The following is an 18,550-nucleotide window of genomic DNA, read 5'->3' as shown; positions in this document are numbered from 1 at the left end:
CAATCAGTCATCAGCATACTTGATGGTTTTTCTTCTTTCTCCTCTCACTGCAAGTATGTTTGATTTTTCCAAGGTTTTATTGATTAGTTTTTCAGCATATGTATTGAAAAGTGCTTGTGACATGCAGCTAGCCACGCGTCTTCCAATACCCACCTCTTCTGTTTCATCGTCTTCTACTTGAACTACCACTTCCAATGACATATAAAATTGTTTTATAAACCTTCTATCCTTCCATCTATATCAGTATCTTTCAGAACCTTCAGCAGCATAAAACAGCCAATTCTGTCAAACGCTTTTTCCCACTCAACAAAACAAAAATATATTTTTCAATTTACTTCCAAAAGTATTTCTGCCATCATCCTCAGACATCCAACTCCAGCTCTGGTTCCTCTTGCTTTTCTAAATATGAACTGATCTTCTCGTACTTTCTTCTCCATTTTCCTTTCTATTCTTTTCAACACTATTCTGATCACAGCCTTGGATATATGGCATATAAAACTATTTGTCCTGTTTTCTTTACATCAATTGGCGATCTTCAGGCCAGATACCTCAGTCATACATTTTGTCGATCAGATTTGTAATTCTAGTTACAGCAGGTGGTATTTGATCATAGTTCATTTGCTCCATGTCCCATTTGTCTATTTTTGTCCCTAGTGATTTTCGTCACATTCTTGTTCATCCTCTAAGACTAATCCTTCATGATCAGCCATAGAAACATATATATCTTCTATTTATGCTTTCCACATATCTTTGTTTTCTTCAGTATTTATTGTTACCTTTCCCTCCTGTTTAGCATTCCTCATTTGCTAATTGTTTGCAGTTCTTTCATTGTTATACATTTCTAGCTCTGTTCATTTCACCTATTTTTCTTTGACTTGCTACTTGTTCTATTTCCACACACTGCCAGTTGAATAATCCTCAGCTTTGACCTGACTTGTTCAAACACTGAAAAGAATCTACGTCTGGCACTAGCAATGCAGACTTGTGAGTCAAAATATTTGGCAAACATTTCTTTGGTGTCAGAATAAGGGAGACTCACAGGTTCATAATAAGATGACAGTTTCTGAGGAATATGAAATACAGGGGCCTTTCATGTGTTAATAAACATGATTTTCATTACAAATCATTTGAAATCTGATGCACGAGTGCACGAGGCTGTGTTGCTCCAGACACTGGACCCAACTTTCCGATCAAATGCTGGACAGTGTGGTGGTGGCATCTTCTTGCATTGGCTGTTTTTGGTCTTTGTTGTTGCTTTTTTCAAGTTTGAGTTGCTGACAGTAGTTATAAAAAAGTTGCCTTGCTTAGTTTTCCAATTATTGGGTGCATAACTTTTCTCTTTGCTTATTGTCATTGTAGACAAGAGTGCTGGGGTTTGCACAACCGCATTGTCAGTCTTGAGAACTGATGAAAATTTTTCAGCAAACTACAAACTTGTACCTTGAAACCAAATGTTGTGTATTGGCATAAAAATTGTCAAAAATTGTTTCCTCGTCACCAAGTGTTCGGAATGTTGTAACTGAATACTACTATTAATTCGGTCCAAACATCCACTGTAGGAGAAAAGTCATTTAAGGCTATTGTTCAATAAATTGGGAGGAAATTGCATGTTTGAACTATCAACTTATACAATTGATAGAACAGAAATGTGACAGCACAATAAGGAATAACCAATAGCATTTATTAACCTCCGTAAGGAATACTGCTACCTTTGATATTGTAGTGTTTTGACATTTTACTTCTTACTTCTGGAACTTTTGAAGCTTAGCATGCCTTTTTTGTAGTGGGAATATAACTGTATAACATCAACAACGCCCATGTGCTAGCAGTCATGCACTGTCTTGTGTGTTCAAAGTAGAGTTGTTGTCGAACTTACGCACAGTGCTCTTGCGCGCAGCCTTATTGCATATGAATAGTATGATGAATTTGGTAGACACTGTAATGAAGAGTTGAAAGTGTTACATTGATTCACAGGAGAAAGGTGTTTGAGTAATTCATTATTTTGCAGGAAAGCAGAATTAGTTATGAGATTTAAGTTGGAAACAGTATTGTGTTTGGGAATCGGTAATTTTCGTGGATGAACATATTGATATTACAACATAAATGAAAATCCTTTTGTGATGAGTGGCTGTCTGTTCAATTAGTGTAGTAACACAACATAGAAAGGATTACCTCATTGTGAACATGAAAGGAACATAATTGTTAAAGGCAAAGCTATTGAGTAATTTTACACTTATAAATATTGTGCAGAGGAAGCTGGTTATGCTAATGTCTTGTAGTTTAAACTTTCACACGTTAAGATGTCGCCAGGCACAGAAAAAATACCAGCAAATAGTATAATAAAGAGAGAGACTATGACAGTGCAGGATTCAAAGATTCTGGTTTCGAAGATGTGGTTAAGGAAGAATCCACAGACACAGAAATCATGACAGAATCAAGCATGACTAATATTTCAACTCACCTAAAGGCAGAAGCGGTGCATTGTTGACAGATACAGAGCTTCACTGATTAACTTTTGAAATGGAATTCCTTTCTTAAGCTGTAGGAGCAAAGCGCGCGGACATGCGTGCGTGCACACACACACACACACACACACACACACACACACACACACAAAAAAAAGATGCGCCTGTCTCCCTGCATTGTGCTCATTTGACTGTTAGCTCTTCCGTGGCCCACGGTGAGTGCACTGGGGTGTAGTGGGGATGCAGTGTGGGGTGGCATGAGGGATTGAGAGAGGTGGGAGGGAGGGGAGGGGGTGTTGGCAAGAGGCGTCTAGCGGGTCATGGGAGAGTGAGGAGCCGTCTGTGGTCTAGCTAGGAGTGCAGGTAGGGGGACAAATAGTAGGCGGCTGAGCACTTGATTTCACAGACTACGGCGTGAGATGGCAGCACACAACTACCTGACATATATTTGGTAGGGGTAATGGGAAATGGGAGTGTACACACACACACACACACACACACACACACACACATGCGTGTGTGTGCACGCGCGCTTGTGTGCATGTTCATGTGGGTGCGCACGCATGCGTGCTTGTGTACATATTGCCCCTTTCCCATTATTATGTCAGCTATTTATGTGCTGCCATCTCACATTCTAGTGAGTGAAATTGAGTGCTCAGCAATCAGCCACATGCCCTCATTTACCTGGACCCTAGCTAGCCCACAGATGGCTCCCCACTCTCCCATGAGCCGTTTGATGCTCCCCCCAACCCCCTTTCTGCACCCTGCCTCTTTCCATCCTTCACACGAACCCACACTGCACCCCTGCCTCACTCCAGTACACTTAATGTCGGCCCGGAAGAGCTGACAGTCGAATGAGGACAATGTAGGGAGACAGGCGTGTGCATGTAATGGTTGGTTGGTTGGTTAAAAAGGGGAGAAAGGGACCAAACTGTTTAGTCATTGGTCCCTTGTTGCTGTTAGAACAATCATACAGGGGTAAGAAGAAAACAAGCGAGATGGAGAGCAAAATACTGAAAGGATGGAAATATGACAAGAATGACAGAAAGGCAACAAACACTACAAAGAACAAAGGAGGACAAGAAAACCATACATAGATGCAAGAAAAAGGTAGAAGAGATTAAAACAAGAAACCAGATTACCATGGCTGGCTGACCATGAAAATAAAAAGGAGAAGCCAGTCGCTCTGCAACACATTAAAACCTCCACCCTAAAAGCACTACAGTGGAGGACACAGAGGGACAAAGGACATGTACTGAAACTTAGATCAAATGATAAAACCCACACTAACGAATAAAACGTAAAACTAAAGCTGCTGTCGAGGCACTGTCATCCAACACAAAAGGTAGGGTGCTGGGGAAGTTAAATCTCCACCGCATAGTGGCTAAAAGCAGGCAGTCCAGCAAGATGTGGATGACAGTCAGAAGGAGCCACAGTGACAGCGAGGTGGGGCCTAGCGGCGGAGGAGGTAACCATGTGTTAGCCATGTATGGCCAATACCATATTTCCAGTGAGTGGCTTGCATGGATGACTGCCACACATTTGTCATCTCTTTGATAGCACTGAGTTTATTTGGTGTACTCATGGTGCACCATTCAGTATCCCAGTTCGCGAAAACTTTGCGGCAGAATACCGCTTGCAAATCACTCTCCGGCAGGACAATCTTCAGAAATGGTTTATTGGTGGCCTGTCTGGTCAGTTGGTCAACAAGTTCATTGCCTGGTATCCCAACATGTACTGGGGTCCAAATGAAGGTCACTGAGTGATCACTGGTGCAGAGCGCATAAAGAGACTCCTGGATTAACAGTACCAAAGGATGCCTATGGAATCACTGGTCGAGAGTTTGTACGCTGCTTAAGGAGTCACTACAAATAACATAGGAGTCACCAGAGCAGGAGCAGATACGATCAACAGCGCGATAGATGGCAGCCAACTCTGCAGTGAAAACGCTGCAGCTATCCAGCAAGGAGCATTGTTCAGTACGGCCAATGTGAGAGTAAGCGTAGCAACCGAGACCGTCAACCAGTGAGCCATCGGTGTAGATTATTTCTGAGCCCTTAAACTCGCCAAGAAGAGAGAGAAAATGCCGAAGGAGGGCCTCAGTTGGCACTGAGACTTTGAGGCCTTGCAATAAGTCCAGCCAAAGCTGGAGGTGTACGGAGGTGGGCCTGCAGGAAAGGTGGAAATGGAGAAGCGTTGAGTTTATGAAGAAGTGACCAGATGTGGACAGTGAAGGGATTCCCAGTTCTGGGCCGCCATTTTGGGGAAAAGAAGATGGTAATTTGTATGGCAAGGGGAACTACGTATGTGGGCGGTATAATTTGCGAACAATAGTTGCCGCCGGAGTCACAATGGATGAATGCTAGCTTCCACAAGGAGGCTATTCACAGGGCTAGATCGAAAGGCTCCTGTCGTGAGGCAGACTGCACAGTGGTGGATAGGGTCTAGTAGACTCAAGTGTAGAGGGGACTGCTGAAGCATACACCATGCTCCCATAAGCAACACAGGACTGTACGAGGGCTTGGTACAGCTGCAGCAGTGTACAACGATCAGCACCCCAGTTTGTATGGCTCAGGCATCAAATAAGATTAAGGTGCTGCCAGCACTTGTCCTTAAGCTTACAAAGATGGGGAAGTCAGCTCAAGTGGCCATCGAAGACCAGTACCAGAAAGCGGTAAGTCTCCACTACATCTAGTAGAGGTCATTGAGGTAAAGTTCTGGATGGGGGTGGATGGTACGATGAAGACAGAAGTGCATCACCACAAGTTTTGGCCATGAGTGAGGAACCACAACTGCACCTTCCATATAGCTCCCTGCAGCCGGCACCCACAACAGTAGAAGAGGAGCAGAACAAAAAATAAAAATCGTCAGCATATAGGAAGGGATGGACTGATAATCCTACTGCAAATGCAGAACCATTGATGGCAATTAAAAAGAATGGGACACTCAGGACAGAACCCTGCAGGACCTCCTTCTCTTGTGTACAGAGTGCACTTTGGGAAGCACTGGCGCATACTCTGAAAGTATGGTGTGACAAAATATTCTGTATAAAATCAAGAATGGGTCCCGGAGACCCCACTCAAGCAGAGTAGTGGGGGTGTGGTATCACCAAGTGGTATTGTAGCCTTCGTGAGATCGAAAAAGACGGCAATAAGGTGTTGTTGCTGGGGAAACGCCGTTCAAATGGCAGACTCCAGGTACATCAAGTTGTCAATGGTGGAGCGTTCTTGGTGAAAACTGCCCTGGGATGGAGCCAGAAGGTCCCAAGACTCAAGAAGCCAACACGACTCAAGAAGCCAACACAACTCCTGGCTCAGCATACATTCAAGCAGCTTGCACAGAACGTTGGTGAGGCTGACGGGACGATAGCTGTCAACATCTAGTGGGGTCTTCCCAGGCATTTGCACTGGAATGATGACACCTTCCCCCCACTGCGATGGGAATTCGCCATTGCTCCAAATGCAGTTGAAGATAGTAAGGAGGTGGCATTGGGAATCCATTGACAGATGTTTCAGCATTTGCGAATGGATGCGATCTGGTCCAGGGAATGTGTAAGGACAGTCAGGAAGGGCACTGAGAAATTCGCACTCATGAAGGGAGCATTATAAGGCTCAGGGTGGCATGGAGCAAAAGAGAGGCATTGTCACTCCACCCTCTGTTTGAGGAGACGAAAGGTGGGGTAGTAATTCTCCAATGCACAGATGCAAGTATAATGCTCAGCAAGATGCTTTGCAATTAAATCTGGAATGGAAGATACAGCTCCATTTTTGGAAATTCCAGGTACACCTGCTGGGTTCCAATAGCTGTAAAGTCAGCAGAGCTTTATCCAAACCTACGAGAGAGAGGTTTGTGTTCCAATGGAGGAGACATAGTTTTCTCAACACTCCTGCTTCCTGCATTCGATGAGGAGGTGAACACCTGCGCTCGGAGCCATTTGAAGGCGATAAGGTTCTTCAGGGAGGGGTGGTGCTTATGATGTTGAAAGGGCGCACCTACAGTCTCTAATGGCCACAGCGTTTTCCGGTGATCACCAAGTTACTGACTTACGCCGGGGGCAACTGTACGAATGAGGGATTGCTGATTCAGCTTTTGCAACAATGGTATTAGTGACATCATGGATCACTTCACTGATGGTGACATGCAACAGATACTCAATGTTGGTAGTGAATGTGAAAGTGTTCCAGTCAGCCTTGGGAAACACTCACCTGGGCAAGTGTCGAGATGAGGGACACTGTGATAGGTACAGGAAGGATCGAAAGTGGTCACTACAACACTTCGTCATGTGCTCTCTAGTGAATACAAGGGAGAAGGCCAGGACTGCATACCGACAAATCAATGGCCGAATATGAGACATGTGCCACACTGAAATATGTGGGGCACCTGTATTTAGGAGGCAAAGTTTGAAGTGGGTCAGTAGGTCCTCAACATCTTTGCCACGGCCATTAACCTTGGCTTCTTCCAACAAAGGGTTATGGGCGTTAAAATCACGCAGAAGCAGAAAAGGTGGTGGGAGTTGGGAAATGAGTGCAGCCAAAACATGGGGTGGTGCGTCAACATCTGGAGGGAGGTAGATGTTCAGATGGTAATTTCCTGAATTGTCCTCACCCTGACAGCCACAGCTTCCAAAGGTGTTTGAAGGGGCACAGGTGCACTACAGATAGAAGTAACGCCGAAAATACATACTCCACCTGACAGTCTGTCACAGGCAGAGTGGTTTTTGTAGTACCCATGGTAGCCACAAAGGGTGGGGGTCCACACTATGGGAAAGCAGATCTCTTGATGGACAATGCAAAAGGCAGGTGTACTACTTAAATGTTGATGTAACTCAGCCAGGTGGGAGAAAAAAACCACTGCAGTTCCACTGGAGAATGGCATTTTCTGTCATCTGGGGTGGCACGGAGTGACCAAGTAGGCAAATTAGACTTCAACATCACCTGTCACCACTGACTGAGTGTTGGCATCAGGTACCATTACATCTGAGGCATCGGCAAGCTCTAGGTCCTCAGGGGACACCAGAATCTCTACCTTGCCGTAGAACGCAGAGCCATGGAGGAATGCTGGCGTAGGGGTCACTGAAGGCTCCCATTTCTTAGTGGACTTCCTCTTTGAAGTTTTGCCCTCTTGCTGCTCCTTAGGGGCTTGCTTGGAGGGCTTCTCGGTAGTAGCTTCAGGGACAGAGGAAGACCTTGAAGCCCTTCGACCAGCAGCCAGTGGCTCTTTCAACCACTGGCTGGTGTCCACTGGAGGACTGGGGGGGTGGGGGGTGGGGGACTGTAGCAGGTAGAGTTCCAAGGGACCCCTTCCGTATTAGAGCAGTCAGAGGAGGCCGTTGCTTCTACGGCTGGGGAGGAGGAGGGGGGGGGGAGGGTACTAATGTCCCCGGCATTTTGGGGGGTGATGCTCCCAAAGTAGGAGCTCTGGGAGCAACAGAAGGAGATGTGCCCCCAGCCACCAGGACAGAGGAGGAAGATGGGCGGCTCTGAGGGCCCACTGGAGCAACCTTAGAGGATGGGTGTAACGGCGTCATCGATGGTGACGCCATCGCAGCAGCAGCATGTGAAGGTACATTGGAACAGGGATTAAGTGCATGTGTGAGTGTGTGTGTGTGTGTGTGTGTGTGTGTGTGTGTGTGTGTGTGTGTGTGTGTGTGTGTGTGTGTGTTTCTCCAACAGCTTTAGAAAGAAATTCAGTAAGGCAAAGAGAAAGCTCCAAGGAATGAAAAAAAATTTCAGGAAAGTCAAGAAAAAATTTCCAAAAACTGAGTGATTCATAAAAAAATCATAAGGACTCCAGGGAAGAAATAAAATCAAATTTAATGAGGGTTGAGAAGAAATGGTGAAGACACTTGTAGATAGCCAGGAATAGAAACGCATGTAATGAAAGGCATAGTGCACCCCTACTCTTACAGAATGTTTGTTACCTATGAAGTCACAATTAGAAGCAACTTTGGGTACTGACTTGCTAACTGAAACATTTAGTTTGAACTAAATACGTCATGCAGACTGTCAACCACTGCAGTTTCAGAAGACAAGATAACCAGTACATGTACAGACAATGGCGGTAATGAACCACACGCTAATACTTTCAGTTTGGATTCAGATACATTGTCAGTGAAAGAAGAACATACTTTGAAACAGAATATTCAGGCAGAGGACGAGAAGATTATTGTGGAAAGGAAATGAAACATACCATAATGAAACAAACACAAGATTCAGAATAAATATGTCTGAGTTCATTTGATCATGAGAAGCAGCTTGAAGATGTGCTGGCTGTGAAGTAAGAACAAAATTTGTCATACGAAGTGTTTGAGAAAATGTTTGCTGAAAAATATTGGTCTAAGAGATGAGAGTTTAATTTTGATCTTCAGTTGCATACTATAACAAAATGTACTCAGAATGTTTGTGAAAGGAATTACGAAGAAATTTTTGTTTGAAGTACAGTCTAAAAAAATCACATTTTATGCAGGATGAGGCAATGGCTATAACATGAAGTTTGTGGTCTTTTACCTAGCATACTACAACAAAATGCACTCAGAATTTTTGTGAAAGGAATTATGAAGAAATCATTGGTTTGAAGTACAGTATAAATCACCTGGAGCTACGGTGTGGTGTGCAATTTCATATGACAGCAGGTGCTCTCTCGTGGTTATCCCATGCTCCCTGACTGCAGATCTGTTTGCCAGTTTGGCGATTCTGGATGTTGTGCTGCCATTCATGAACAGCATTTCAGAGAGTGTTTTTCAAAAAGAACACTCCAATCACATACTGCTGTTGTAACGCAACATATTCTATCGTGAGTGAACATGTTGCCTTGGGCGTCTCAATACCAGATCTGTCTCCAGTCGAGCAGATATGGAACTTTATTGGACAATGGCTCCAGCATTGTATGTAAAGCCTGTTATGTGCACCAAAGCTAGTGTCCAGACCCTAGCGAATAAGATAGAAATTGAAACTGAGGGTAGCAAAGCAAAATCTGAAATGCTTAACTCTGTTTTCAAATGTTATTTTACAAAGGAAAACCCAGGAGATATCCCAATTTAATCCCCATACCACGGAAAAGATGAATGAAATAAGTATTAGTGTCATTGGTGTTGAGAAACAGATGAAATCGTTAAAACTAAGCAAAGCTCCAGGTCCTGATGGAATCCCTGTCAGACTTTATACTAAATTTGCAGCTGAGTTAGCCCCTCTCCTAAATATAATCTACTGGAAATCCTTCAAACAAAAAACTATGCCCAGTTCTTGGAAATAGAAAAAGGTTACACCCATCTACAAGAGGTGGTGTAGAAGTGATCCACAAAACTATTGTCCAATATCCTTGGCACTGATTTTTTGTGGAATCTTAGAACATATTCTGAGTTCAAGCATAATGAGGTATCTTGAACAGAATGACCACCTCAATGCCAACCAGCATGGATTTCAAAAGCATTGGTAATGTGAAACTCATTTCGGACTTTTTTCACGACATACTGTAGGCTTTGGATGAAGGCAGTCCAGAAAAAAGCATCTGACTTAGTCCCACGCCTTAGCTTATTGCCAAAAGTACAATTATATGGGGTATCAAGTGAAACTTGTACCTGGATTGGGGACTTTTTGGTAGGAAGGATGCAGCATATTATCTTGGATTGAGAGTCATCCTCAGATGTAGAAGCAGCTACATGTGTGACCCAGAGAAGTGTGTTGGGACCCTTGCTGTTTGTGTTGTATACTGATGATTTTACAGACAATATTAAGTGTAACCTCAGACGTTTTGTAGATGAAACAGGTATTTATGATAAAATAATGTCTGAAAGAAGCTGCTAAATATTCAGTCGAATCTTGATAATATTTCAATGTGGTGCAAATATTGGCAACTTGTTTTAAATGTTCAGAAATGAAAAATTGTGCACTTCACGAAATGAAAAAATTTAGTATTCTATTACAATGTCAAATGAGTCACAGTTAGAATTGGCCAACTCATACAAATACCTGGGTGAACTACTTTGTAGGGATGTGAAATGGAATGAGCACATAGGCTGGATTCTAGAATATTGGGATCCATACCAAATACTACTAGAAGGGATACTGAACGTATACTGAGAAGTGCAGCATGAATGGTCACAGGTTTGTTTGATCCTTGGCATAGTGTCACAGAGATACTGAAGGAACTAAACTGGAAGACTCTCGAAGATACATGTAAACTATCCCAATAAAGTCCATTAACAAAGTTTCAAGGACCTGCTTTAAGTGATGAGTCTACGAGTATACTACAACCCCCCACGTACTGCTCACATAGGGATTTTAATGATAAGATTAGAATAATTACTGCATGATCAGAGGCATTCAAGCAATCATTTTTACGCACTCCATATGTGAATAGAATGGGAAGAAATCCTAATAACTGGTACAATGGGACATACCATCTGCTGTGCACCTCACGGTGGTTTGCAGAGTATAGATGTAGTTGTGCGTCATCCACGACCAGCATTAACCATTCCTGTATTGACCAACCAAGTGCAACAGTCATGGAACTCCAGCCCGCACCTGTATGACACAACGCATACACATCTGCGTTCAACATCCTGGTGGTTACACCAGTTATTAATATATTCAGCACTTCATACTTGCAGTGGCTTGTCCCGCACTTACATTAACCTGTAATCTTGCAACATTCATCACTTAAATATGTAGCCTACACAAATGTATCCCCCAAATTTCACTACTCTGCATTAATTATTTCTTGGTGTTGGGACTTTTTTCCATCACTATATGATACTGTTTATTGATAAGAATTAATGACCAGTGTGAGTTGTATGCCATTGAGACTTAACTGACATAAAAAGGAATCCTGATGTCTCTTTTTGCTCATCCAGTTTTATACGTGAGTGTTGATTGCCCATTTGTCATGTACATTAATCAAAATCTAATCAATTATAAATTTTTGGTGAGAGACAAGAGAGTGTGAAGTGTGGTTGATATTTCTATTGTGTTACAATATAATAGTTCAGGAGGGCACCACTGCTGGCTTGTTCATCAATATGTGATTTTTTTTCTGTGAAGTCTTTTTTCATGTGTTTCTGAAAAAAATTAGGTCTACTGGGATAGGGCATGGGGATGTAAGGAGTAATGATATCTTTGATGCTATAATGTATCAATATTGTACTCCTTACTTATCATTGGGTTCTGGAACTTTTTAAACTGAGCACGCCTTTTCCACAGAGGGGGCTTTGTCTCATGTTATAACACATCAACAATGCCCCAGAGTTAGTGGTCACACGACGTTTTGGTGTGTGCTCAATAGAATCGTTGTTTAGTTTGCATATAGTGCGGTTGTGAACCCCTCAATGCGTATGAATAGTATGAAGATATGAAGAATTTGCTAGATAGTGTAATTATGAGTTGAACGTGCTATCTCTGTTTGTAGGAGAAAAGTGTTTGAGTAATTCAGTTATTTCAAGGAAAGGAGCATGGGATTAATAATGAGATTTAAAGCTCAAACAATATTGTGTTTGTGAATCAGTAACTTTCGTGATTGCCTGTTTAATTAGTGTGGAAAAATGTGACACAAGCATAATACAAGACTGGATAAGTTTAGGCATCGTTAAGGAAGTGTGTTACATGTTAAAGGGCCAACAAAACAAAATAATTTGACACCTACTGTTATTATTTCAAAGTGACATATTTCATTTTTCAACTGAATAACTTTAATATTTTAAAAGTATAAGGCACACATTTGTATAGGCACATGGTCAGGTTTACTTCATAACAAAGTGTGTTCTCTATGTAAAAGTCCCACATTTAAATCCAATAGCTGCAAAAATTAATTTAACCAAAGACAAGAGCTTTAGAGAGTATCTTACAAAATCGTACATAAATTTTGAATAATGTGATGCATGGCACTTGATGTCCTATACCTAATACAGTGATATCTAAATAACTTTGGCAGTCTATGATCTTTTCACTATGACTGAATGTAATTATGCAGAAACTCATGAGTGTCCTAGTACTCCATAAATAGCAACTGCTAAGTCGGAATGTTGTCTTCCCAGTGGAAAACATAGAAGTGCACTCTGTAGCATAATTCCAGGAGCTGTACAGACCTGGCTGCAGACCCTGAAATGAACTGTCCGATTGACTGTAGGCACTAAACTGTGTGAGTGCCTGTGACACATGGCACACCACGCTTTCTGCCAGGCGGTGGAATATTTTCCATACCTGCCAGCACAAGGTGGAAGCAATGTAGTTCATGGTTGACAGAACTCTCTCTTAGTGACTGGCCACACTATCGGTGGATAAGAATGACACCCAGATGGATGTGGTGTGGATGCAGAAAAGTCGTCTGAATTTGTGAATGCCGTCTGCTGGCTGTTGCTCAGAACTGAGAGGCACCAACCCTTTGCCTCTGTGGTAGACCTATTGTGCTACTTGTTATGTACCCTTAAGCCTGGTACACAGTGAAAGTCAGCATTCATCTCTCAAACCCTGCACTTGCTCGCATCAAATTGTCAATGGCACCTGGTCAAATGCTTGGTGCTTCAGTTGGCTGAACTGCAAAAAACATTTTAAATGGGTAATGGAATTTCGGTAGTTGGAAATGAGTTCAACTTAGCAGAAGGTTGATTTCTTCTATACATCATATCACCAAACCAGAACTTATAAAACTTCAGATATTATTTTCCTAATATTGGTCATTCTAAGAATATATCTGTCACTTGTGATCAAACATAGCGATGGAAAAAGGTCATTTTCACAAATGAAGTTGATCGTAACCACTGTTCAAACCTTGTTAGAAGACAGTCTCAAAGTTTTGGCTACTCTGAGTATTGAAAGTGGTCTTTTGTGATGACTAAGTTATGATGACACTACAAGTAGCTACATTAGTATGTAGTGTAGGTGCAAGGAAATTCACCAATATGATTATTTAAAACATTAATTTTAAGGTTGATTGTTTGGGAAAGTATTGTATTGGAGTTAAAATTTGCATCATTAAAACATTCCTCTTTTCATCTTGCATTTACCTATAAAAATGTTTGCTTATATTTACAATATGTTATTCTTAACACTGAAATACTGAAGTTTGCATGTATATGAAACTCAACTTTTTTTTAAATGTGGTTTATCACAGTGATGTTAACAAATCATGCTGATTAGCTTAATGATTTCAATTCTTTTCATTGTTTTTCTTATGAATTCAGTAATAAGAAAAAAGTACATCAATGCTTAGCACAATTAAATAATAAACATTAACTGCTGCATTGTAAGTTTTTTTAATCTGACATTAGTTCTACAATGCTACACTTGCTGCTTAGTTACTACAGAATTTCCACATCACACTTTCAGCCTAGGGGTCTATAGATCCCAAATATGCCACTGTAACTTGTACTAGCTGACCAGCTAGCAATGCGAAACGTCTTTTTGATATCGTGACATTGCCAACTCAAACTTTAGCAATGTTAGATGTTCCTGGTAGTAGTCACTAAGTTTTAATTTTCATCTCATAGAAAATAAAGTTACATAATTATTTTTTTTATTCATTTGCAGGTAAAATATATTGAAATCCCTGGGCAATCACATAATTAGCTCTGCACACTGAGTTCACTGACAGCATTTGTCATTCGGTACACATTCTACAATCTACACATCAAGTGGTAGTAGGGGGAAACACCTAAAAGATATGGAAATGTGCAAGCTTTCAGAGCCAGTGGCTTGTTCTTCTGGCAGAAGGGTTGAAGGGGAACAAAAAGGATGAAGGAAAAGGACTGGCAAAGTTAAGAAATGGGGAGATTTACATAAAAGTGCCCAGAACCATGGGTCAGGGGAGACTTACTGGATCTGATAAGAAGGAAAGACTAATAGTTGGTGCCTGCATCAAATGAGATTTGGAAACATGAGAACTTAAAGGTGGAAGATAGGATAATGAGCAAGACAGAGATTACTAAAAAATACATTGTGCAAGAGTCTGTAAGAGGGGAAAGCTAAGTGCATTACACATGGTGTAGACAGTGAGTGGAAAGGGTGGGGGGAGGGAAGGCAGGCCAGAAAATAAAATGGACCAAAGAATAGGTATAATTATTGAAAAGAAATTCTGGGGCCACAGAAATTAATGTAAATTTAGGGGATGGCAAGAACCACGGACATGCTGTAACACTGGTTCCCACAGGCGGAGTTCTGAGAAACTGGTGTCAAGAGTGAGAATGTAGATGGCATATGTGCTCAAACAAACACCTAGGTCATGACTTTCATGTTGTAGAGTTTGCTCTGTACCAAGATAATGTGTGCTGCCAATATACACCCTCTGTCTATGCCCATTCTTCCTAACTGATAACTTGGTGGTAGTCATATCAGTGTAGAAGAATGGAGAGTGTTATGTAACAAGTGGTAAACAACAGGTGTCATTTCACAGGAGACTCTCCCTTTGACAATATATGTTTTGCCAATTACTGGGTCAGTATAGGTAGTGCTAGGTGGCTTTTCAAGTCATACAGTGAGATATTGCACCTTGAGGCAGTGGTAGAGGTTGGGGGAAGTTAAGAAGTTAGTCCAGTCTCAGTTTGTATGAGAGAAGTCGTCGGTATTTGTATGGCTGTTTATGGAGCTGGAGGGGGACAGCACCAATGTTGAGGTACTTTAGGAGAAGGTAGGATACTGTTTTGCAGTGAATTTCACTTTCTTGTTGGTTAGGTGGATGATATCTTCCAAGCAAACACAAGGGACAGGTAACTGAAGGTTTTTATACAAGAAGACAGCCTGGATGAGCAGAAATTAGCAAACAAGGTTTATAGATCACAAATTGGCTTGGTAAGTGCAATGAATTGTCGTTTTTCAAACTGTAAAAGGAGCTGATGATGAGTAGGATTACATCTAGAACCAGGAACTTTCAAAGTTAGACCTTTGGGAGTAGCTCCCAGAGACAAGTAGGCTTCAAGAAAGATAGTGTGGGACCTCAGTTTAGATAGCACAAAAGCATGTTTTTGAAAGGACTAAACATGATATGTGATGGATTCGTCATAACAAGAGGTGATTTGGAGTATTAGACATGGTGGGAACGGTGGAAACAAAGCAGAGGGACAAAAAATGAGAGAAAGAACAGAACAAAAGCAACAAAAATATCAGAAAAATACAAATAATGTAGAAGAAGCCAAATAAAACTTTTGAGCACATAAGACTTCCCCAATGCACCCACCTGTTACCACCTACACAAGCCCTGTAATGGGCAAAACATATACTATCAAAGGGACAGCCAGCTGAGAAACAGCATGTCATGTACCAGTTGTTATGTAAACACTGTTCAGCCTTCTACATTGCCGCGACTACCACCAAGTTATCAGTTAAGATGTACGGGCATAGACAGGGGATATATATTGGCAAAACACAATATCCTATTGTAGACCATACTCTACAATCAGAAACTTGTGATCTCGGCGCCTATTGCTACACATCACCATCCTCCTGGCACCAGTTTCCCAGATCTTCATAGCTGGGAGATGGTTTTACAACATGTGCTTGTTTCTTGTCCCCCCTGCCTGCTCTAAATTTATGTTAATTTCTGAGGTCTCAGCACTTATTTTCAGCAATCATCCATTTTCTTTGCTTTTATTTTTCTGTCATTCAGTTCCCCGTCCAAACCACACCTGCTTAACATGTATAATGCACTGATCTTTCTGCTCTTATTGATACTAGCACAATGTTTTTTCAGTACTCTCTATCTTGTTTATTACCCTATCTTCTATCACTAAGTTCTCAAACCTCTTCTGGTGCAATACCAACTATCAGTCTTTCCTTTTCATCCAATCCTGTAAGTCTCCTCTGACCCACGGTTCTGGGCACTTTTCTATACATCTCCTGATTTCCTAAACCTCGTCAGCTCTTTTCCTTCATCCCTCTTCCTGCACCTTCAACCATTCTGCCAGAAGAATGAGCCACTGGCTCTGAAAGCTTACGCATTTCCATATCTTTTAGATATGTTTTATCCTGCCACCGCTGAGTAGACTAAACATATTTAATTCAGTGGTATCAACAAGAAAATTCACATTCTCACAGCAAGTAGATCCCTTGCATCCTGGTGTCTGAGTGACTTGCTGTTACTCTTTTCAAACCTATTCCTCTTCTTCCATGAGTAACAAACCTACAAGTTCAGAAAACTTGGTAAAGTTCTTTTTCTGCTTTTGAGTGTTTCTACAAGCAAGTACTTGAAATTCTGCCTCTTTAAGGTATGTACTGAACCTGTTTATTTAATCCCCTCATAATTCTAAAATATTCTGTTTCTAGTTACTAAACTACTGTTCAAAGCCCAGCTTTCCATACTAATTATTGTAACCAAACTGAATGGAAGTAAGCAAGTAATAAGCATGAAAAGAGGTGAAGAGACAAAGTATCATTGGAGGCCTAAACAAGATATGAGTTTCTTATTTATTATACATTTATAAATGAAAACATTGTCCTTACCATGAAGCAAATAAGAATGATTGAAATATAACTAAGCAGAAATAGCCAATATTGGGAAAAGAAGGTAACAGTTTTTATATAATCTGAATTGTTCTTATTTCTTTGTAAAAATTTCCTGTTTTTCTTTATCTGGTCATTATTTATCAAAACAGTTGTTGTTGTTGTCTTCAGTCCTGAGAGTGATTTGATGCAGCTCTCCATGCTACTCTGTCCTGTGCAAGCTTCTTCATCTCCCAGTACTTTCTGCAACCTACATCCTTATGAATCTGCTTAGTGCATTCATCTCTTGGTCTCCCTCTATGATTTTTACCCTCCACGCTGCCCTCCAATGCTAAATTTGTGATCCCTTGATGCCTCAGAACATGTCCTACCAACCGGTCCCTTCTTCTTGTCAAGTTGTGAAACAAACTCCTCTTCTCCCCATTTCTATTCAATACCTCCTCATTAGTTATGTGATCTACCCATCTAATCTTCAGCATTCTTCTGTAGTACCATATTTCAAAAGCTTCTATTCTCTTCTTGCCCAAACTAGTTATTGTCCATGTTTCACTTCCATACATGGCTACATTCCAAACAAATACTTTCAGAAACGACTTCCTGACACTTAGATCTACATTCGATGTTAACAAATTTCTCTTCTTCAGAAACGCTTTCCTTGCCATTGCCAGTCTACATTTCATATCTTCTCTACCATCATCAGTTATTTTGCTCCCCAAATAGCAAAACTCCTTTACTACTTTAAGTGTCTCATTTCCTAATCTAATTCCCTCAGCATCACCCGACTTAATTCGACTACATTCCATTATCCTCGTTTTGCTTTTGTTGATGTTCATCTTATATCCTCTTTTCAAGACACTATCCATTCCGTTCAACTGCTCTTTCAAGTCCTTTGCTGTCTCTGACAGAATTACAATGTCATCGGCGAACCTCAACATTTTTATTTCTTCTCCATGGATTTTAATACCTACTCCAAATTTTTCTTTTGTTTCATTTACTGCTTGCTCAATATACAGATTGAGTAACATCGTGGACAGGCTACAACCCTGTCTCACTCCCTTCCCAACTGCTGCTTCCCTTTCATGCCCCTCGACTCTTATAACTGCAATCTGGTTTCTGTACAAATTGTAAATAGCCTTTCGCTCCCTGTATTTTACCCCTGCCACCTTCAGAATTGAAAGAGAGTATTCCAGTCAACATTGTCAAAAGCTTTCTCTAAGTCTACAAATGCTAGAAATGTAGGTTTGTCTTTTCTTAATCTAGCTTCTAAGATAAGTCGTAGGGTCAGTATTGCCTCACATGTTCCAACATTTCTGCAGAATCCAAACTGATCTTCGCCGAAGTCGGCTTCTACCAGTTTTTCCATTCGTCTGTTAAGTATTCGCGTTAGTATTTTGCAGCTGTGGCTTATTAAACTGATTGTTTGGTAATTTTCACATCTGTCAACACCTGTTTTCTTTGGGATTGGAATTATTATATTCTTCTTCAAGTCAGAGGGTATTTCGCCTGTCTCATACATCTTGCTCACCAGATGGTAGAGTTTTGTCAGGACTGGTTCTCCCAAGGCCGTCAGTAGTTTCAATGGAATGTTGTCTACTCCCGGGGCCTTGTTTCGATTCAGGTCTTTCAGTGCTCTGTCAAACTCTTCACGCAGTATCGTATCTC

The sequence above is a fragment of the Schistocerca gregaria genome, chromosome 1 (assembly GCF_023897955.1).
Source record: "Schistocerca gregaria isolate iqSchGreg1 chromosome 1, iqSchGreg1.2, whole genome shotgun sequence".
In the NCBI taxonomy this organism is placed as follows: domain Eukaryota; kingdom Metazoa; phylum Arthropoda; class Insecta; order Orthoptera; family Acrididae; genus Schistocerca; species Schistocerca gregaria.
This window is presented reverse-complemented; position numbering follows the sequence as displayed.